This window comes from Hydra vulgaris, chromosome 01, assembly GCF_038396675.1.
Source record: "Hydra vulgaris chromosome 01, alternate assembly HydraT2T_AEP".
NCBI lineage: Eukaryota > Metazoa > Cnidaria > Hydrozoa > Anthoathecata > Hydridae > Hydra > Hydra vulgaris.
The window spans coordinates 15,092,837-15,113,876 of record NC_088920.1 but is presented as its reverse complement, the minus strand read 5'-3'; positions in this window follow the sequence as shown (position 1 = coordinate 15,113,876).

The following is a 21,040-nucleotide window of genomic DNA, read 5'->3' as shown; positions in this document are numbered from 1 at the left end:
TTCTCTAAGTAAGTTTTGTAAACGGTTTTAATATCAATAAAATGTTTATGTTCCATTGACAAATAAAAGACTTCAGCTTGTCTAATTGCAGTGGAGGATGTTTTAAATTGACAGTTTAACAGATATTTCTTACTTTCTATAACAGAGTCATTGAAGTCAACAAGATCGACTGATTCATGATAAAATCGAGACTGAGATTTAAAAAAGACAGGCGTCCAAGCGCCAAAAAATAGATATAAAAAAAAATTATATAAAATAAAAGTATTACATTTCACAAACTTAAATAGAATAGTAACTTTTTTACATAAACGCTTTGATCTTCAAATCAAGTCATTTTTGATACTAGGGTGTATCTAGGATGTATCATTTTTGATATTAGGGTGTAGGGTGCTAACATACACCTCTCCTATGTTTTGATGGTTTAGTTCAAATTTATAGCATCTATTATTATCATTTCGCTAATGAATATAAAAAGACTTTTTTTCTGAAAAAAGTGTCCAGTTTCATACGGGTAAGGTAGTGGTTTGGTGCCCCTCCGTCTATCTGATACTCCTGGTGGCTACAATTGAACATAAATTTGCAGCCCACTCTTATGCCTTTTTTTCGACACCAAGATTTTTTTGTTTTGAAAAGAATTGGAAGAAAAACATTTTGACCAGCTTCTATATATCATATATATTTAATATATATATTCTGTATATATGAGTCTATATATCAAAAAATCGGTACTTAAACCGTCTTAACCTAAAAAGAAATTGTTAGATTTTGATAGTTTTAGCACCTTCATAATACTATTCTGATTTTCTTTTTAATAATATATAAATTTGTGATCCAATTATTTTATAACTGTTTTTGTTTCTTTACATCTTATAACCATCTTTCTTTAAATGTTGCCTAAATTTTACAGATAATTATATGCGTTACAATTGGGGCTCAGTGATATGGCTAACTTATGCCTTCTTTTTCCTCCAGCCGTTTGTACTTTTTTATATTGTTGTACATTGTAAACGTTTTCAACGGCGAAATAAACAAACTAAAAGAACTTACTTATTTGAAAAATTTTAAGGTATCTTAGTTCGACTTCAACAGAAAGACAAGTAAAATATTTGCTTTTGACTAAAGCCATGCACTTTCGCACCCACAACCCCCCTCTTTTTTTTTATTTATTACATATAATGAAAGATCGTTGTTTAAAATAAAGAAAGTTGGTATCCAGAATGTTTTTTCACCAACCCATGGTGCTCTAACTTTGACTTCCCTATTAAAACGCTAATATTCGCCATTTTCTTAACACGTTTTAACAAGTCTTAACACAAGTTTTAACAAGTCTTTACACGTCTTAACAAGTTTAAATTGAAAATAAAAAAAGTTTTAACAGGTCTTAACACGTCTTAACAAGTTTTAATTCCACACTTCCATGTTAACAGTAAATAGCCTAGTTTTGATTACTTAAAATTAAAACATTCCCGTAACAAATGCAGTTTTTAAACACAACTATTACAAATGTAGCCATTTTTTGTAAATAAAACGTTTTTATAATTTTGTAATTGCTAATCTCTCATTTTTATAAATCGATTAAAAATAGTATTCTAGCATGTTAAAATAAGGTTGACTAAGAAAATGTTTGCTAGCGGAGGTTAGACAGGATAGCTTGAAACAACTTCGCTCCAAAAATGAAATAAACGGTGCTCTCTAAAACGTTGCGCCCACATAAACTCTGACAAGTAGTATGGAATCATCTCACGGTTGATTGGTTTCATCATTGCTTTAATTTTCGCTTTTGCCCAACACCACATCGCTTTAATATGACTTGTTGTTACACTTGTTTCAGGGTCAACAAAATTTACACTGAGGTTAACTGTGCCATGTAAGTATGTGGGCGCTGGTAAGTTTATGTATGCAGTCCACAAGTCACTCCATACTAATGAACCTGGAAGGATCCATTGATGTATAATTGGCATTAAAGTTGCTGAGTCGCGATATGCTACGGGAATGAAAAATCCTTTCTTTGTTCCCGGCTCATAACCACTGAATATCCATTGTGTTTATGTTCTTTTGCAGCGTTTAACCGTACATCTCCAAATAATAAGGTCCGCAGCCCGTGAGTAATTTTACTGTATTCAAGGTTTGGCACATAAAGAAAAACGCATTGAATCTGCAATCAAACCAAACGCTCCGCACCAACGAATGGTTGCGTCCAAGTTGTTTGCAAATCTCAATCAAGTTTAGGTCAGAGAAATAGAATCAAAATCATTAAAATTAATCGAAGAGCCATGAAGTTTAGAAGGAGCTGATGTTAATTAAAGTACTTAAAGCGATTAAATACTGTTTTGTTTTGGGTTAAATTTTAAATCATGTTTTAAGCAGGAAGTTTTATAGGCAGTAATTTATCATTTAAGCTAGCAATGGTGTTTAGAATTTCATATTAAAAGTGTTCTAATATTGGCAACTATATTGCTAAGTGTTCGTTATCGTCATTTTTAGCATCCTATTTTAAAGTTAGGCCCTGCGACTGTGAAAACCATGTCGTTTTTAATACGACAAGAAAATCGCGAATGTAGCGTTTTGGTAGAAAAGTTTTTTTTCTTTAAGTAAAAGTTGGAGCTTTTTGAGTTAGTGAAAACACAAAATGGATACTGATTTTCTTCATTTTAAACAACGAACTTTCATAATTTGCAGTAAAAAGAAAGAGGGAGGGGGAGGGTGCGAAAGTGCGCCAGATATGAGTTTGTTTTACCTATTTGTTTGCGAACCAACATGACATCCGTAAATAGTTTTAGATATTTAAGGTAAGTTAATGATGTAACTCATTATGATAAAATTTATTTATTATAAGTTAATGATGTTAGTAAGTGAATAATTCATTATGATAAAATTTAATTATTATAAGTTAATGATGTTAGTAAGTGAATAGCAAGTAGTCATAGTGAGTAGAATGATGTTAGTTAGTGAGTAGCAAGACTCATTGTTTTTAATTTCATTAATGTCTTCTGTGAACTGCTCAGCAATATTGAAGCAGGTTATTTGACGAGGTGACAGTATGAGTATTACATTTTGAGAAGTAAACAATACGTAAGAAGATATTTTATGCTAATTTTTTAAATTATTAATAGATTTTGTTTTTTTCAAATATTAACTTCGCATTTATTGAAGCTATAGTAATTGGTATAATTCTACAATACATGTATAAACAATAGAAGGACTCAATGAAATTTTGCGAATGTCATAGTGCGAAAGTTGTCGGGTTTTGTCCTAGGCTCGGGTTTAATAAAAATTGAAAGTATAAAATTGAAAATGTGCAAGTCTAATTTCTACAACTTTTGGAAATGATTACTTATAACCTTTTGAAATCAGTATCAGTACTCCTGAAAATGATTGTGTTAAATACCTTACACAATCAGTTTAACTCCTAAAACGCACCGGAACTGAGTTTTCGTATTAGTTTTTCTTTTGTTAGCTATATGTTTATATTTTCCTTGTGTCATTATTTAATGAACTTAGTACATTTTTTTACAAAATTCACAATTGAATACTAAATTCATTTTCAAATATATTAAACTAAAGATAGGTACGTGGACTGATTTTTTTAAATTATTCAAATACTAGAATGTTATATATCATTAGAAAGCTCTCATATACAGTATTTCAAGGTGAAAAATTACGAAAATCGGACAATTCTATAAAAAGTTATGACGTTTTTAGTTGCAAATTTTCGATATGGATTTCTTGATAAAACTGTGGTCAAAAATATTTTTTTTTTTACTTAAGTTGTTATAACGTTGTCAATTCTTATTCAAAAATCTATAACTTGGTATCGAAAGATAGGTGTAAAAATGGGCTTTAATTTCAAACTTTTTCTAGGTAAATGGCGCATCAAGGGATCCAGAAGGGGTGCTAACCCACCACCGACACCTCTCAAAAAACACTTATTCTCCATAAAAGAGTGTCTTTTTTTTTAAGAAATTTATAATATTTATGAATAACATGATGGTATTATTTTATTCTACATTACTAGCGAGTGTTTCAGGTCTATCATAAATTTGGGTGTTAGGTTGCGGGTAAGGTTCAACACACCCTATCAAAATTTCATTCTTTTAAATATTGTAATATTTACTAAAATGAGTAAGTTATAAAAAAAAATATAACATTTTAATACTTTGAAAAATAGTAACTAGTGGTGTATAAAACTACCTTATTTGGAGGAGGCGTATGCCGCCCCTTCCCCTGCTGCCCTAAACCTGAAAAAAAATTAATAACAATTTTACAAAAAATGTTAAAACGCTTTCTTAAACAGAGAGACATTAGAATAAAAAACTAATGTCCCACATTTTAAGATGCGTTTGAATATCCGTTTTGTCCTTTAAAGAGACCGATTACCCACTCCAACTTTAACAAAAAATACTTAAAAACAATATGTATTTTGAACTAAAAAATGTTATCAAGTTTTGTGTTGTCTCTTAGTGAATGATTTATTTTTTCAATTCCATTGATGAATAAAATTAAATCATTTTTAACAATAGACACCACGTGAAGGTAAGCCAGAGCCGTCTATCAAAAAAAATTTGCTAGCCAAAAAACTTGCTGTACCATATTTGCAAGCTACAAAACTTGCTGTACCATATTTGCAAGCAACAAAACTTGCGGTACTCATTTTGCAAGCCATAAAACTTGCTGTATCACATTTGCAAGCTACAAAATTTGCGGCACTCATTTTGCAAGCCATAAAACTTGCTGTATCATATTTGCAAGCTACAAAACTTGCGGTACTCATTTTACAAGCCGTAAAACTTGCTGTACCATAATTGCAAACTACAAATCTTGCGGTACTCATTTTGCAAGCCAAAAAAATTTCTATACCATTTTTGCAAGCAACAAAACTTGCAGTACCTATTTCGCAAGCCATAAAACTTCCTGTACAAATGTAATGCATATAAGTTAAATTCTCCTGTTATAACATCAGCAACAAGATGGATTTTTTTCATCATATAATCAACAGCTTCAATATCAGTTTCATCTTGCTTCCAATAAGAAATAGTGTAAATTGTATCCTGTTGTCTCTGGTTTACTTTTTCTACTCTTCCATCATAAATAACTGTTTTTGAATCGTTAGCAACATACCATTCATGACAAAGTTTTCTTCCGACAATTCTTTCAGACATAACATCATCTAAATTTTCAAGTTGTTTGGCAGATAAGTGTTTATACAAATTTATAATTTCGCTGGTAGTTAATACACGCAGCTCATGCTCCAACTTTCTTTTTTGTTTTTCATCCATTTTTTGTCGTTTAGATGCTACTCTATCAGCAATCTTTGCTCGAATTTGACTGTGTAATAGTCGAGTTCTAATTCTATTTTGACGCGCCATGTAAATGGACCACTTAATTACTTTTTCTCTAGACAACTCCTCAAGATAATCTATAGTTCTATTCTTTTTGGATCTTAGTTTGCTAGATATGTAACAAATTGTTGCATTAGGGCATCGTCCTTTGAAATCGCTAAACATACCAATTAACTCTTCACTATCAACGTTGTGAAGCCTTGCACTAGCGGTCTCCTTAAGTTCCTCTGTAATATTAAGGGAGAAATATCTCTTATATTGACGTGTCAAAACATCCTTCACTGCTTGTCTTTTGACAAGCAGAAGTCATTTCAAGAAGTTGGTCATCAATGGGGAATAAGGCTGAAATAGGTTTCAATACATGTGCGTCAAGCATTGTCCCAAAAAAATCCTTCTTTCTACAAAATAACGCACCTGGATCTGATATGCAACAAGTAATATCTTCCAAAACATTTTATACAACCTGGATTCCAGTGACATGATCAAAACTTGCATTACCAGCTGATACATAAAACTTAGTCATCCATGGTCCACTGAGAAGTTTTCTAAACAGCGCAAGCACTCCCATTTGTTTTATAGCAGTTGCGTTACAAAATGCTTCTCGCAGAATCGGTTGTAAACTGAAACATTTTACTGTTCCAGTGGTCAGATAATGTAGAAAATCAGCATAGTGTTTCATTGAAATGAAACAAGTATGAAAAAGAATGTGCAAACGGTTTTCACGATACCGTGGAATAATACCTCGAGGTAGTTTTTTATTGTCTAAAAAATTTAAAAAACCTTGTGGATCACCTTTGCCATCTTTAAACCTCATTTTGTTCATTGCCAACACAATTTTGACAGCCATACAATCATATCCAAACAATTTGCAACGTTCAAGTTCTTGAGATTTCAAAACTTCGCGACATTTGCGACAATTGTGTCTAGAGGGTGCAAATGGCAATTAAGCTCATTTAAATTCTTCCCCCATGTATTACAAATTTTGGTAATAGTAAGATGGTTAACTGAGACTCTGTCAGACATTGTGTTGGAAATATTTAATATAATCGAACTACGACATTTATTAAAGGGAAGCGAGTGAAAATCTAAAAAAAATAAAGGCTAAATGATCAACTGCTCTACATATATGGCTTTTATAAGCCATATATGTAGAGCAGTTGATCATTTAGTTGACCTGACAGTTGTTTTCAGATGTGAGATAAACAGTGTTGGCATGGACACCCTCTTGTGCTGTTGCATCAAATCCTGCTTGCAGTTCTGCTATACTGCCAAGCTCACGAGTCATTTGGTCAATAGTTGAACGATGAGGAATATCAGTAAAGTTGATTCCAAAATATTGTCCAACTTTTGCAATTAGAAATGGAATATTACCTGTTGGAACATTTGCTAATAACATGCCATAAATTATCATTCTCATTTGTAATGGGTAACTTTTATCATCTTCTGACATAATAACATTTTGAATTTGGCCCTTTTTTATTTGGAACATATCGTTTTCAAATTGAGCGATAAACTTTTTGCATGCCTTATTATAAGTGTTATGTTTTAGTTTTATCTGCATTTTTACTTTTACTTTTGATGCCTTTGATTTTGCTTTAAGATTGCGAATTAACCTACTGTAATGATATGTTTTAATTTGTTTTTTTAGTTCTCTAACTTCCATCCTCAAAGCTTTAATAATATCTTCTTTTCTTTTGATGCTTTGCCTAAGTACTTTTAACTTATATGGCATGCTATTATATTTTGATATAATTTGTGTTATTTTTTTCCTGTGTTCTCTGGTCAAGCTCCTTAACTGAGAAGATAAATATGATAACCTTTTAAGGAGTTTTCTTTTCTTAGGGGTTACTTTTTCTCTAGATGTATGTTTCTTGTTTCATTTTCGAAGGATTTTACATGCAAGAAGGGTTCACTGTTGATTAGAAGTAAAATTGCAATATCTTCATAAAGTAACAGAACAGAAGACTCCGAAACAGTTGTCGATGAAGTACTCTGATTAGGATGAATTTCCTGGGTCATTGACACGCTTGGTGAATGGTATATAATAGTTTGATTACAGAAATCATCAAACTTTGAACAATCCCTTGCCTAATTGCTGGTAAATTTTTTGGCAACGCTAAGAACATTATAGAGTTAAAATTTACTAATATTTAAGCTAAATAACTCATTCACTTGTTTAAGAGTTTTTCCAACTGACTCACCTTTATTAGTAAGTGACAAGATTACATGTCCATTTTTACAGTGTGTAAATATTTTATTGCGCAAATTGAAGTTTCCAGCTAAATAGTGTTTCACTGCATCCGCAAACACACATCTACTATTTTTTGAACCCATAATTCCTTCTAAAGAATACAATTGAAGAGTTGATATGTTTTCATTTTAATTAAATTTCTTAAAAAGTATATAATATATTATAAATTGTTAACAATTGATAATACAACATGAAAATAAAATTTTTTAAAAGAATATACTTTTAAAATATCATACATACCTAATACAAACAAGTACTTGTTCAACTATGGTCCAACTAATATTTAAATCTGAATAATGCAAATCAATTTTTTAGAACTGTAAATATAGGCCCAGCTATGTTAAGATAAATTAATTTTTAAAAAAGTCAAATAAACATTTTACATCAACTAAAATAAGAAAACTAAAAAATACGCTAAAGACTCTACACATTTAATAACACTTCACATTTAAAATGATACTCATAAATTAAAACTTGCATTTAATATAGACTATAAAATTCTTATGACATTTTATTTGCATTTGAAAGTGGTAATTATCTATGGGTACCACTATTAAATTTATTTTATCACAAACAACATTGAAAACATGCAAAATATTTATTGCAACTACTACACTTGTTAATTATTAAAATTCTTTTTATAATTATTTTAGCAAAAAACTTAGGTAAAAATAAAAAAATACCAAGAATAATTTAATGTAAAAATTGGGACAATAAGGAAAACAAATTAACTAATATTGTATATTAATAAAGAAAAATAAAGGAATCGTGGCACCATGTTAACTTTTTAATTGTTTCTATTGAAGTTAACATAATTACTGCCACCATTCCGCCTAGGTCGACCTCTTCTCCCACAACCACTTGCAGTACCTCTGCTGCTATCCCCAGCACTCCTGTTGGGGGGATAATAGGGCCATCTAAAAAGAGGGTCATCTTTGCCCCCAAACCGGATCCAACGCAAATACGACCTGTTGCTGGTGGGTCCTGTAAACCCTGTAGGCTTCATATATAAGGTCTAAAAGCAAATAAATAATTATTATATTATTAACAAATGGTATTATATAACACTTAATAAAAATTTTTTACTTGTTAAAGTTTATCTAAATATATAAAATTATTGACTAATAAATCACTGATGCAGAGGACGATGAAACTAAGGTTAAAAAAGTTTTAAAAAAGGAAAATATAGCAGTTGATAAAAAAAAGGCATACACAAATAGAAAGTAAAATTTTTAAAACTTACCAATCGTACGAGATGAAGATGGTCCTAAGGTTAAAAAGTTGTAATAAAAAATTAATATAGCAAATGATGAAAAATGGATACAGATATGAAAAAGTAATATTATTTAGACATACCACTTGATGCAGACGACAATAAAACTAAGGTAAAAAAGTTGTAATAAAAAACAAATATCGCAATTGATGAAAAATACATACATATATTAGAAAGTAAAGTATTTAAAATATACCAATTGTAGCAGATGAGGATGTTCCTGAGGTTAAAAAGTTTTAATAGAAAATAAATATTGCATTTGTTGGGAAATGCATACACATATTAAAAAGTAATAGTTTTTAAACTTACCACTTGTTGCAGTTAAAGTTGGAACTAAGATCATAAAATTGATATAAAAAATAAATGTTGCATTTGATAAGGAATGCATAACAGGTTTTTAGAACTTACCAACTGTACCAGATGAAGATGCTTCTAAAGTTAAAAAAGGAGTAAGACACCGCAAAAAAAAAGAAGTTAAGCATTAAATATATTCACAGAATAAAAATTCCTGGTTTTCAAAATTACTAACTATAGCAAGTGATGGAAGGAGAGTTAAACAAAATATGAGTTAAACCTAGAAACACATGTTCAAACTTTTGTTACTATGATTCATAACAAAAGTTATAATATACAAACTTACCAATGGTAGACCTTGTGGATTCAACTAAAGGTAACAAAAAATAGTACGATAAAAAATAACACCTTGTAATTGCCAAAAGTAAGTTCAAAAAATAACAACTAAAAACTTAAAATATGAAGATTATATGTATATAAACAAGAAGCTAACATTACGAACGGGTATATACCTATGTAAACAATAAACATATATAAATTAGTATACATTAAGAAAAAGGTATTGACAATAATAATTATATCTTATATTTTAAAAAAACTTTAGAGACATTAAGTTAATGCAAAAATGTTATGGGAACTATACTTACAAAATTTTAAAAAATCTACAATAATAGTGCTAGGATCTAAACAAAAAGCAAATATTAGACATGTTTGTATAATTATTTAAATAATATTTAACGGATGAAGTAGTATACAACAGGAAAATAATAAAAGAAGATGAGTGTAATTTTTATATCATTTTTAAACTAAACACTAAAAAATATGTTTGTTAAGAATAAATCATTTTAAATTCGATTTGTAGACTTCTATAGAAATTAAAAGAAAAGAAGCAACTTATACAAATCATAAAATAATTTAATAATAACGAAGTATTTGTTAATATACAAATAAGTATTATTAATACTTATTTGTGTATTAACAAATTTTTATACTTATATGATGTTTTAATGAACCTGTAAAATGATACTTTTCTATTAATAAAATCAAAACAGTTTAAATCTAATAGTATTAGATTAAAACTGTATTATTAAAAAATGTATTAGTAATACATTAATCTTTTTATACTTAAGAATATCTTACCAAGATAAACAAAAAGAGTAAGGTTTTTACATTTATGTTTTTGTTTTAAAAATACTAAGCAATAATATAATTATGAAAAAAAAATTTTGCTTACTATCTGTTAGAGAGTCTATATATCTTTGTAAGTCTTTTTTTCCATTTTATCCGTTTTTCAGTTATCTGTTATCTAATAATATAAATAATAAAGAAAAAAAAATTGTTTTTCTAAGAACTGGCCCCCCTATCCGCCCCCGTATTTTTATAGTTCGCTGTTACCGAAAAAAAATTCATTAAAACAGAAATTAGGTACCAAAGGTTCTGCACTTAGTTATATATCTGCTCCCATTTTTTTTGGCTCATATTTAGCAGGTAAAAATAAAATACATGTAGAAAGTAGAATAAATAATTAAAAAAAGCGGGCTCAACATTTCTTTGATATGAAATTAATGTGAGAACATCGACTAAATTTTCATAGAAAATTGTCAGCAAAAAAATTTATAAAAAAGTTAGGCAACCATACCTAAAAATAATATAAAAATATTATTGGTATTTAAAGAATAACACATAGTAAACTATCTGTTCCCTTTTTTATTTCTTTGAGAATTGCCATGTGCTTAGAAAACGCATGTAGAAAGTTAAATTAATAATAAAAAAAGCGGGCTCAACATTTCATCTACCATAAATTAATGTGAGAACATATACTATATTTTCATGACCATAACAAACCATGAAAAATTAGTAACCATACATTAAAAGCCACATAAAAATCAAGATTAACTCTTCTTTTTTCAAAAAAATATCTAGGTTTATATATGTTTCCAAAAAGAAACACCACAAAAAAACGTTTGTCTGACGCTACCTAATAAAAAGTGAAAAAAACGTGGAACAAAATTTTAGCACAAAAATCGGCTCCGTAAAACGTGATTTCCGCGTACCTACTAAAGAATAGCGAATTTGATATAGCTTCCATTAAAACAAATGCTAATTTAAGTCCTTAAAGTCATTAAGGAAAGCAGTTATTGTAGATTCTCCCTCTCACTGAGTACTCTTCTTTACGTCTTCTTCGATTATCATTTACTACTGATCTTTCGCGGAAACCATATGTACCATCGATTGCTAATTTAGCATATGCTAAGGATGCTCTTTGTTGTGCTCGCCATTTTTTCTTTTCTGATTCCATTCTCAGCGCTACTGCAGAACCTCCCCTCATTTTTACTAATCGAATATGATAGTAAATTATATTCTGATTGAAAATCGTATAAAAACATAGACCTAAAAACCAACGGAATATCCTCTAATTCGACGTCGAAGTTTAAAAAAATGCCATTAAAAGCAGTAATAATCTTTTAATAATCTCATTCTTTATTTTTTGTAACTCAAGGGGCTAGATCCCTCTGTTTTTAAATTCTAAGTTATTTTCACACAAAAAAATGTGTTTCTAGGTTTTAGTTAAAACAAAAACTTTATTTTGAAAAAAAAAAAAGTGGTTTCCTTGGTAACCAAAAAATACCCCTTAAATGACCAAAAATGACTTCATGCCGTCTAAAAAACAAGAATTTGTGTACATATTTAGCATACAAAATTTTACCACAATATTCTCAAAAGGTAGGACTATGAAATGAGTTGATCAGATTTTTCATAACGTTTTGTCAAGATCACCTTAGCGTAATCAAAGATCATGGTCATAACTTAAATCGATTTAAGGTCTACTTTTTTTTAAATAAAAAATTTCCATTCCATTCATTTCGCAGAGTACAATATGGCAAACACTTCATGACAATTTCATATCAATATGTAATACGGTTCTCCAAATATATTAGACGGTGTGCTCAAATTTCTACTATGAGAAAAATACAATTTAAGTTAAATTTTTGAATACAATATAGTTTTTTTCATAAAAACAGTTAAAAATTAACTAAAGTTTTCAAAATCCACCAGGTACATACAAGTCACTTTCTTTTTCGATTATTTCTTCATTCTTTTTCAACTTCTTGGCACATAATATTTGCCTTCTTAACTTTTTAGCAGGGGTTATTCTAATTTCTGCTTTTTTTAATCTTTCGTTATTTAATGTTTTGCATCCTGCAAATAAATGAAAGCCTGGTTCCATATCCAGTTGCTTTAAAATATCAATAGATGCTTTTGTTCCAATATTAAAGTTAGTAACAGCATCATTTACACCAATTTCAAATTGTGTCAATGATGCAAATGTTTGTTTTGGTATGCAGTCCCAAATCATACCATTAAAAGATTCATTGTCATTTTGAGTCTTACCCTGCAAACATTTTTGTAACTCACTGTCTTTACTTAAATCCTCAAATATAGGTTTTACTTTCATGATGACGTTTGTTGGTAAACCAGGTCCTGGCTTCTATGTTGTTGTCTTATTTATTTTATCGGCATTTTTTGAGATAGCAACATGATGTAGTGATGCTAACACTCCAGCTTTCTTTTCTTTAAGTTTACCAATATTTTGCCTGATTGCAACTCCAACAAAGTTTTGTAAGCGATTGATTGTCGCATCTGTTAGACGCCCTCTACCACCAAGGCCTTTTTCTATTTTCTTTAAAGTTTACAGTCACGTTTCAATTCTTTTTTTGATAATGACCAACACATTCCAGCTTATCAATTTCTATATCAGAGTATGTATTTTTAACACTCATGTAACTTTTACTATCTCCATTACTTAAATATTGAACATAACGTAACTAGCGATTGTCAATAGAACGTTGAAAGACACGTTTTGCTCCTTCTGTCTCCATACCCCCAACAGAACCTTGGTAATTATACTAGCAAACATGAAAATTTGTCCATTTTATTTAAAAACATATGATCATAGAATTATAAAAAGATTTAATTGTTTATTTACATTAATTGCACTCTAACTTATAAAGTTACAAGCACAAAATATTACAATATCTACATTGTCAAAAAATATTTAAATAAAAAACTCGTTTGTTCGTAAAAAAGCATATCGTCAGTTAACTCAGATGTAAATCGACTACGATGATCTGGTGTCGTGTGCTTTATAACTGAAAACAGTTGCTCAACACTGACTTGGGATATGGGTAGCGACAAAGCGACTCGGCAAGCTTCCTGTAAAACCACAGGGAAATGTTTAATTGCTTTAAATGGGTTTAGTTTTAAAAATTCGTCTAAGATGGAGGAGGTATCTTTAAACATTGATCAAATTTCCGGAAATAATTTTAGAGCTTGTCGAAACTCCGTTTCAATTACGTCTAGTTGAACCTAATTTGTTCCTTTTCAATCTCCAGTTCACATAGCATAAATAAATTTGGTCGTCGTTTTGCGACTGATAGAGCATCCTCTTCGTTTTCTGAACCAAATTCGGCAACATGAACTGAAAAAGAGTTGCGCGCTACTGCGTTTTTAAGTTTGTCGAGCTCATTATTCCTATTTTTATTAGCCAGTTGAATCAGTTTGTAATTAATTTTCCAAAGTTTCCAAAATAGTATAAAATGAATCTATTGTGTATATAAACATTATATGAGGTGTTTATATATGTTATATAAAGTTAAATAAATGTATTTTGTTTTATAGTTATTATATATGTTTATACTATGTTGTTTCCATGTTTTCAAAGTGTGTGACTTGGCAAACGTGTTTGCCAAGATTTTGCGTAAAGTTGTTATTTATGTTACTAATGTTGTTACATTTGGCTTACCTTTATGTTGGTGTCTATTTTTAAAAATTATAAGTGGTTTTATTATTAAAACTTACTGCTTTTAATCATTCACTAAAAGCCACTCAAGAAAAATCATTTTGCCGTATATGCAATTTGTTTATATCTTAATTTGAATTTTTAGAACCATGAAGTACCAACATGATTTGTTTTCTAAAAACTAAACAAACAAAGCATGGAACAATTTTGAAACCAAACGTACAACATGCGGAAATATCATAAATACCAGATTGGCTGAACATGCTTTCGCGGTGAGTTTAGAATTAAGAAAATGCATGAATTAGAAGGGTTAAATGTGTGAAATATATGTGAATAATGTATATATATGTAATAAATAAGTGAAATACATTTATTAAAATTTGTGTTACATTAAAGTTTTAATATATATATATATATATATATATATATATATATATATATATATATATATATATATATATATATATATATATATATATATATATATATATATATATATATATATATATATATATATATATATATATATTTATGTATTATATATAACATTCTCTATGGACCAACACATAAAATTTTTTGTTTAATTATAAAACACTTACTAAATACTTCACTATATTGGTACATATCTTACCAAAGATGCTGCAAAAGTATTTGCCTGTGGCATTGTAAACTCTCAACTTTATTACTGCAACAGTCTATCTGAAACTTCTCAAAAAAAATTTAAACAAACTATAACGTATGCAAAATAATTTAGCTTTATATTTTATGTCTCTTTCCCTTCTATTTTCAATCACTCTCTGTATATATATACATACATATATATATATATATATATATATATATATATATATATATATATATATATATATATATATATATATATATATATATGTATGTATATATATACAGAGAGTGAGAGAGAGAGAGAGAAATAAATTTTATTCACGCTTATTGATGATAACTGATTCACTTTTTTTGTTTTTTTAAAGTTTAATGTTAATAAAAAAAAATTTTCAAACTATTAAGCTCTTCCTCAAGCTTTTACTTTCCCCATGTAACTAACAACTTTATTTAAAATGGCTCAAAATTTACTGGTAAAAAAAGAAGTTTTTTTTTTCTTTAAATTTCAATCATCACTTTTTCAGTGTACCACACGCGTAGGAAAAGAATTGCCAGCCTCCTTCATATTTAGTCAAAGTCAGTTACATCTACCCCTCCCCCTCAAATCCTGAACTCTAGCAGTTTAATACGTTTGTTTTATCCAACATATCAAACTGCTATTACATTCCAATGCCACTGAGTAAAATTACACTGTATATTTTATTAAAAAGTGTTCTATATATGTTCAGTTAAATATTTACAGTGTACTAATACATTATATTACTAATATTTCAGTTAATTATTTACACAGTAAAAAATGTTGTTGAAGTTAAAGGTATCACCTTTGGATTTTAAACCAGTAATTATTTTTAAAAATAAGATTGCAATGTTATTGTGTTTATTAGAAAAATAACTCAAAAAACAGTTTTAAGTTAGGATATTATGGCTAGAAAGTCTCACTGCACCTCAGCTGATGCTCTTAAAACACTAAAATGCTCTTAAAACACTAAAGTGTGTTGAATCTAGAGGATGCAAAAGAATAATCAATTATTCTTGAAGCTAAAACGGATCCGCTTATCTCCAGCAACGTCATTAAAAACATTTCAGTGTTGAATGTAACATTTATATTTAAATGCGTACAATTAGAGGGCGTTTAGTTAAAGCAAATTTATTTTCAATATCATTTAGAAGTGTGCCTTTATTGAAAAAAGACATATAAAAGCTAGAAAACAGGTTTTCCGTAAATATTCTGCAGACCACTAAATAAAGAGTTTGACCTACATTACACTAAGAAAATAGTGAAGTTTGGTGGTGGAACTATTATGGTGTATGGATGTTACTCATCATTTGGTATTAGTCTTTTTTTTAAACAGACATGACAGCTGATATTTATACTAATATACTCCAAGAAATAATACTTCCTTATGCTGATGACAACATGCCAATACTCAAAAATGTTAATTTTCCAAAGCATACGGCTTCCATCACTAAGAGATGGTTCCAAAATAATGGAATAAAACAATTAGAGTGGCCAGCACAATTGCTAGATTTATAAAGTTGTAAAAGACAAGGAAAAGCCTATGAACAAAAAGAATCTGTGGGAGGCTGTACAAGTATCATGGAACTCTATTTCTCCATTAACATGCAATAAATTGGCTAACAGCATGCCCAAAAGATTAATTGATGTTAAAAATAATAAAGAACACGCAACAAAATATTAACTAATTATCTTAGATGTTGTATGAAATAATCGAAACTTTTGCAAAAAAGTTGTTCGTTACATGGGAAAAGTGAAAGGGAACTGGATAATTTTTAAAAAAATACAAGAATTAACATTAAACTTTATAAAAACAAAAAAAGTAATATTATGTGTGCGTGTGTGTGTGTTTGTGTGTGTGTGTGTGTGTGTGTGTGTGTGTGTGTGTGTGTGTATATATATTTATTTATTTATTTATATATATAAGTAATAAATAAATTTCTTATTATTGAGGAGATTTGTTTTCTTTTGTTAGTAGGGCTGAAGAAACTTCAGGATGAAAACAAAAATTATGACGATGGCGAAGTTATTTGACGACTAGATTATCATTTTTCATTTTCTTTGCGAAATTCTGTTTTATTTTTAATAGTTATGGGTCTGATGCCACAGCCTAAAAATGCAATTATTAGGCTGATTGTTGGCCATCTATTCACCTTATTTTAGAGCAACTGAGAAAGCATACATAAATCGAAGAAAATTTAATTTAATTTAAATAAATTTTTTGTAGAAATTGTCGATCATCTTAAATTGTTTATAACTTAAATAAGTAAATATTTCTGAATAGGATATTTATTAATGAAAAAAATGTGAACAATTAATCTCAATATCTTAATAAAACTCAATATCGCGCAAATTTATTTTTTGATGAGTAAATATTTGTAACTTTAAATAAATGACTTTTTTGGTTTGTTTTAAAATTGTTTATGATATTGTTCGGTAAGTGGTAAATGTTGTTGTGTTATATATGTTTGTGTTAGGGTTGCGGGACTTTTGGCTCAAACGATTAGACCTTGAATAGAACGTAATAAATAATTTAACTTTGTCGTCTTTTGCAATGGAATGTAACAACTATATAGAAATAAAAGATTTATTCAACTTTTGTTTTGATAGTTTTTATTTGGTCAATGAAAACAGATATGCTATTCATTCAGTGTTGAATGTGTAGTGTAGTTGTGCAACACATTCAGGGATGAATGTTTAGTGTTGCACACTGTAGCTGTGATATTAATTTTAGAGGGGGGGGGTTCTTTTATAATTGCCCCGGTGCAAAAATGTAATGACCCGTACCCCTGAGGGTACGGGTTCCTGTGCTATGTTCTATGATTCAGCACTTTGTTTATTGAGCAGAAGCTAATTTTATCTTTATTGATTTTTTAATAGTGATATTATTTTCAGTAGTGATTTTAATAGTGCGATAACTATGAGTACCATAAAAAATATATTCGACAACGCAGAAGAAGGAGATAAATTTATTCAAGTAGAAGAAGGGTTAGCAAATACTAGCGAAAAAGTTGACATAAGTGAACCACTTTTAATTGCATCGCTTGTATCAGACTTGAAATTTAATGGTCTAAAAAACACAAGTGAACTTTTCGAAACTGCGTTAGAGTTGTTTGCATTTGCTAATATTAAAATCAATGCTGTTGAGGGAACAACTCAATGTTTCAAGGCAGACATTTCTGCATTACTTACAAATGAAAAAGAAGCTGAAACATTTTTAAATAATTACTGCGAAAGAAATCAAGAAGTATTAAAGGTTGCAGCATCTAGATAATGAGATACGACAACAACAAATTTGTAATATAACTGTTTGAAGTAATATCAATAGGGTAAAGTGACAAAACTCTGACCTTATCTTAACAATTTTATTTCTAAAAAGATGTTTATAAATAAACCTATTAGACAATCATACATTGTTAGAAAGATAAGCCTTTCAGCATTCGGGGTATAATTTTATTTATTTTTTAAAATGAAAATTGCGCAGACGAACACTACAGCCGTTTTTCAAAACGCCTTTACTTCAAAAAAAAATCGACTTTTTTACAAAAAAAGCTAATATAAATGATAACAAACGTTATAAAATAATTATTTTCAAAAAATTATTAAAAAATTCATAAAAATCACTATTATCTAAAACTGTCTTAAAAATAATATCTGCTTTTATTTATTTCTTTACTTTTTTTCAAAACGCCTTACGCATTGCTTCGGGAAAAATGATTCGACTACACTATGTTTTGAAATTCCTAGTATTTAATTATTGTTTTTATTATAACAATTATAGTTATTGTTATATTGTATTATAGTAATAACTATAATTATTATGATAAACCAATAATAATTATAATATAATTATAATAAAGCAATAATTAACTATTAAGAATTTCAAAATATAGTGTAACTTATAATATAACTGTTATTAATATAATAAATTATAATAACTGTTAATAAATTAATAATTGTTAGTAAATTAATAACATAGTCTATACACAGGGCCGTGCCGACGGAGATGTATGTGTTGAGGGTTGGAGATATTACCCACCCCCCACCCCCACCCTAGATTTTACCGACATAAACCATAAGGTTTATGTAGGTAAAATCTGGGACTTTCGGACTCTGTTGGTTTTCACCGACAGAGCCTCAGAGTTGGGACTCTGTCGATGAAAACCGAAATTTGGCTTCAAAAATAACCCTCCATTGGTAAAACTAGCTTTTTTTAGTTTTATCCCCACACTTCGTTGTTCGGTACGACCCTGTCCATACCTTTAAACTGAATGTTAACACGATGTTTGTAGTAGAAAATGCTATAATATAACATGAATATTTGTTACTATATTGCTTGTTTTGTTTATTTCATTGCGTTCATACTTATCTGAAAAAAAAATTTATTCATTAGCAGAATACAGAAACTAAAAAGGAAACAGGCTGAAATTTGGTCACTGATTGGAGTCACTTTACCCTAACTAACTATATTGACCCATATAAACATAGTGATAAGTTATCATAAATCGTTTATGCAATAATTTAATGATTACTCTCATAGGCATCTTGGAATTAAAAGCTCATTCAGTTTTTATAAAAGCTATCTCTGTCATCATAAAACTAGATATAATCCAACGACTAATGCTTCATCTATTTTGAAAAATAATCCTTCACGAAGAATCAAAAACACAGATTGTCCATATTCTATGACAATAAAAATTAAAAAGAATAAGGATGCATATCCCTGTCATATTATTCTAGAACATTGTCACAATCACCCTTTAAACTCATTACAAGTGAATAGTTTTAAAGATATATTACCTGAAACTGCAGATAAAGTTGTAACTCTTTTTGATAAAGGTTTCACACCAGGTAGTTTTTAATTACTTCATGAAATTTATATATATTTTTTTATGCATGTTATATTTTTATTGAATTTTATAAGCAAAAAAAAATAGCCCTACCCCAGGTATTCTGAAAAAAAGCATAATGTATTTAATTTTATTTTAAAAGGATTTGCTTGTAAAGAATACAATCAAAATCTACTATTTGAATGCAAAGATGAGCTTGAATATCATCGTTTAAGATCTGATCGTTCAATTTGTCTAAGACGACACGACTTTAACAGGTTATATAACTCTTACTGTAGAGAAAAAATGGATCTAAAAATGGGAAAGAAATGTTTGAGCATTTAGAAGAAAAAATAAAATTTTATATTGATAAGTTTCCGGATAGCGCTGTGCATTTCCAACGATACGAAGAAAATGATTTGACAACTACACCGCTAATCTTAGTTATAGTAACGCCATTAATAAAAAGAGTTCATACTATGGTGAGTATTTTTTTAGTTGTTATTATTTCGTTAAGTTTTGAAATTTTGATATTACTTAAAACTCTAATTATAGGAAACTCATTCTTCAGAAATAGTCTTTGTTGACTCTTCTTCAAATATGGACGCAAATAATCTTAGGGTTTTTATCCTTTGTACTCATAGTGTTGCTGGTGCTCTTCCTTTGGGTTTAATAATTTGTAGTGACGAAAAAACTGACACCTTGATAAAGGCCTTTGAAGCTTACAAAATCTTATTACCCGAAAATGCTTTTTTTAATAACGGTAATCAAACTGGTTCGGATGTTATGCTCACAGACAACAGTTCGGAGTTAAGAGATGCATTATATAACGTTTGGCCTTCTTCATTATTATTATTATGTACTTTTCATCTTTTGCAACAAGTTTGGAGATGGCTGTTCGATATCAAACACCAAATTCAAAAAGAGGATCGACCGGTTATTATGTCAAATTTTAAAAACACTGTTTACTCTGAAGCAATAGAGATGTTTGAGGTTGCTTTTTCGCAACTGCTTTGCGACAATATCATTAAAAAATACCCTAATCTAATATTTTATTTAAAAAATATATATGAAATGAAAAAATGTTGGGCATTGGCATTTCGTTTGACTTTACGAACACGTGGTAACAACACTAACAATTACTACGCGGCGCAATTTTTAGTTATGAAAGACTTAATTTTGCAAAGAGTAAGAGCATATAATGTTAACGCACTATTTGACAGTTTTACTGACGAATTAGACCAACATTATAAAAATAAACTGTTATCTGCCGCTAGTGGATCTTTTGATAGCTATAATACTTTGGTAAACCAAAAAAAAAGAAAGGAGTAATCGGATTTGTAAAGCCATCCACCGAGCATATTAGTACAATGTTACGTAATACTCAAAATATCGGTAGCAACATATTTGTTGATCCTAGTGCGTCTGGAAAAAAAAACTATACGTTATATGTGAATATTGGAATATGCGAATGTCGAGTCGGGGGAAATGGCGCTCCTTGTAATCATCAATATGTGCTATGGTCTAATGACATTTCAAACAGTTTGAACTTTATGCCAATATTCAACATTGAACAAAGAAAATATCTTGCTGAAATTGCGCTAGGGAAGAGTTTA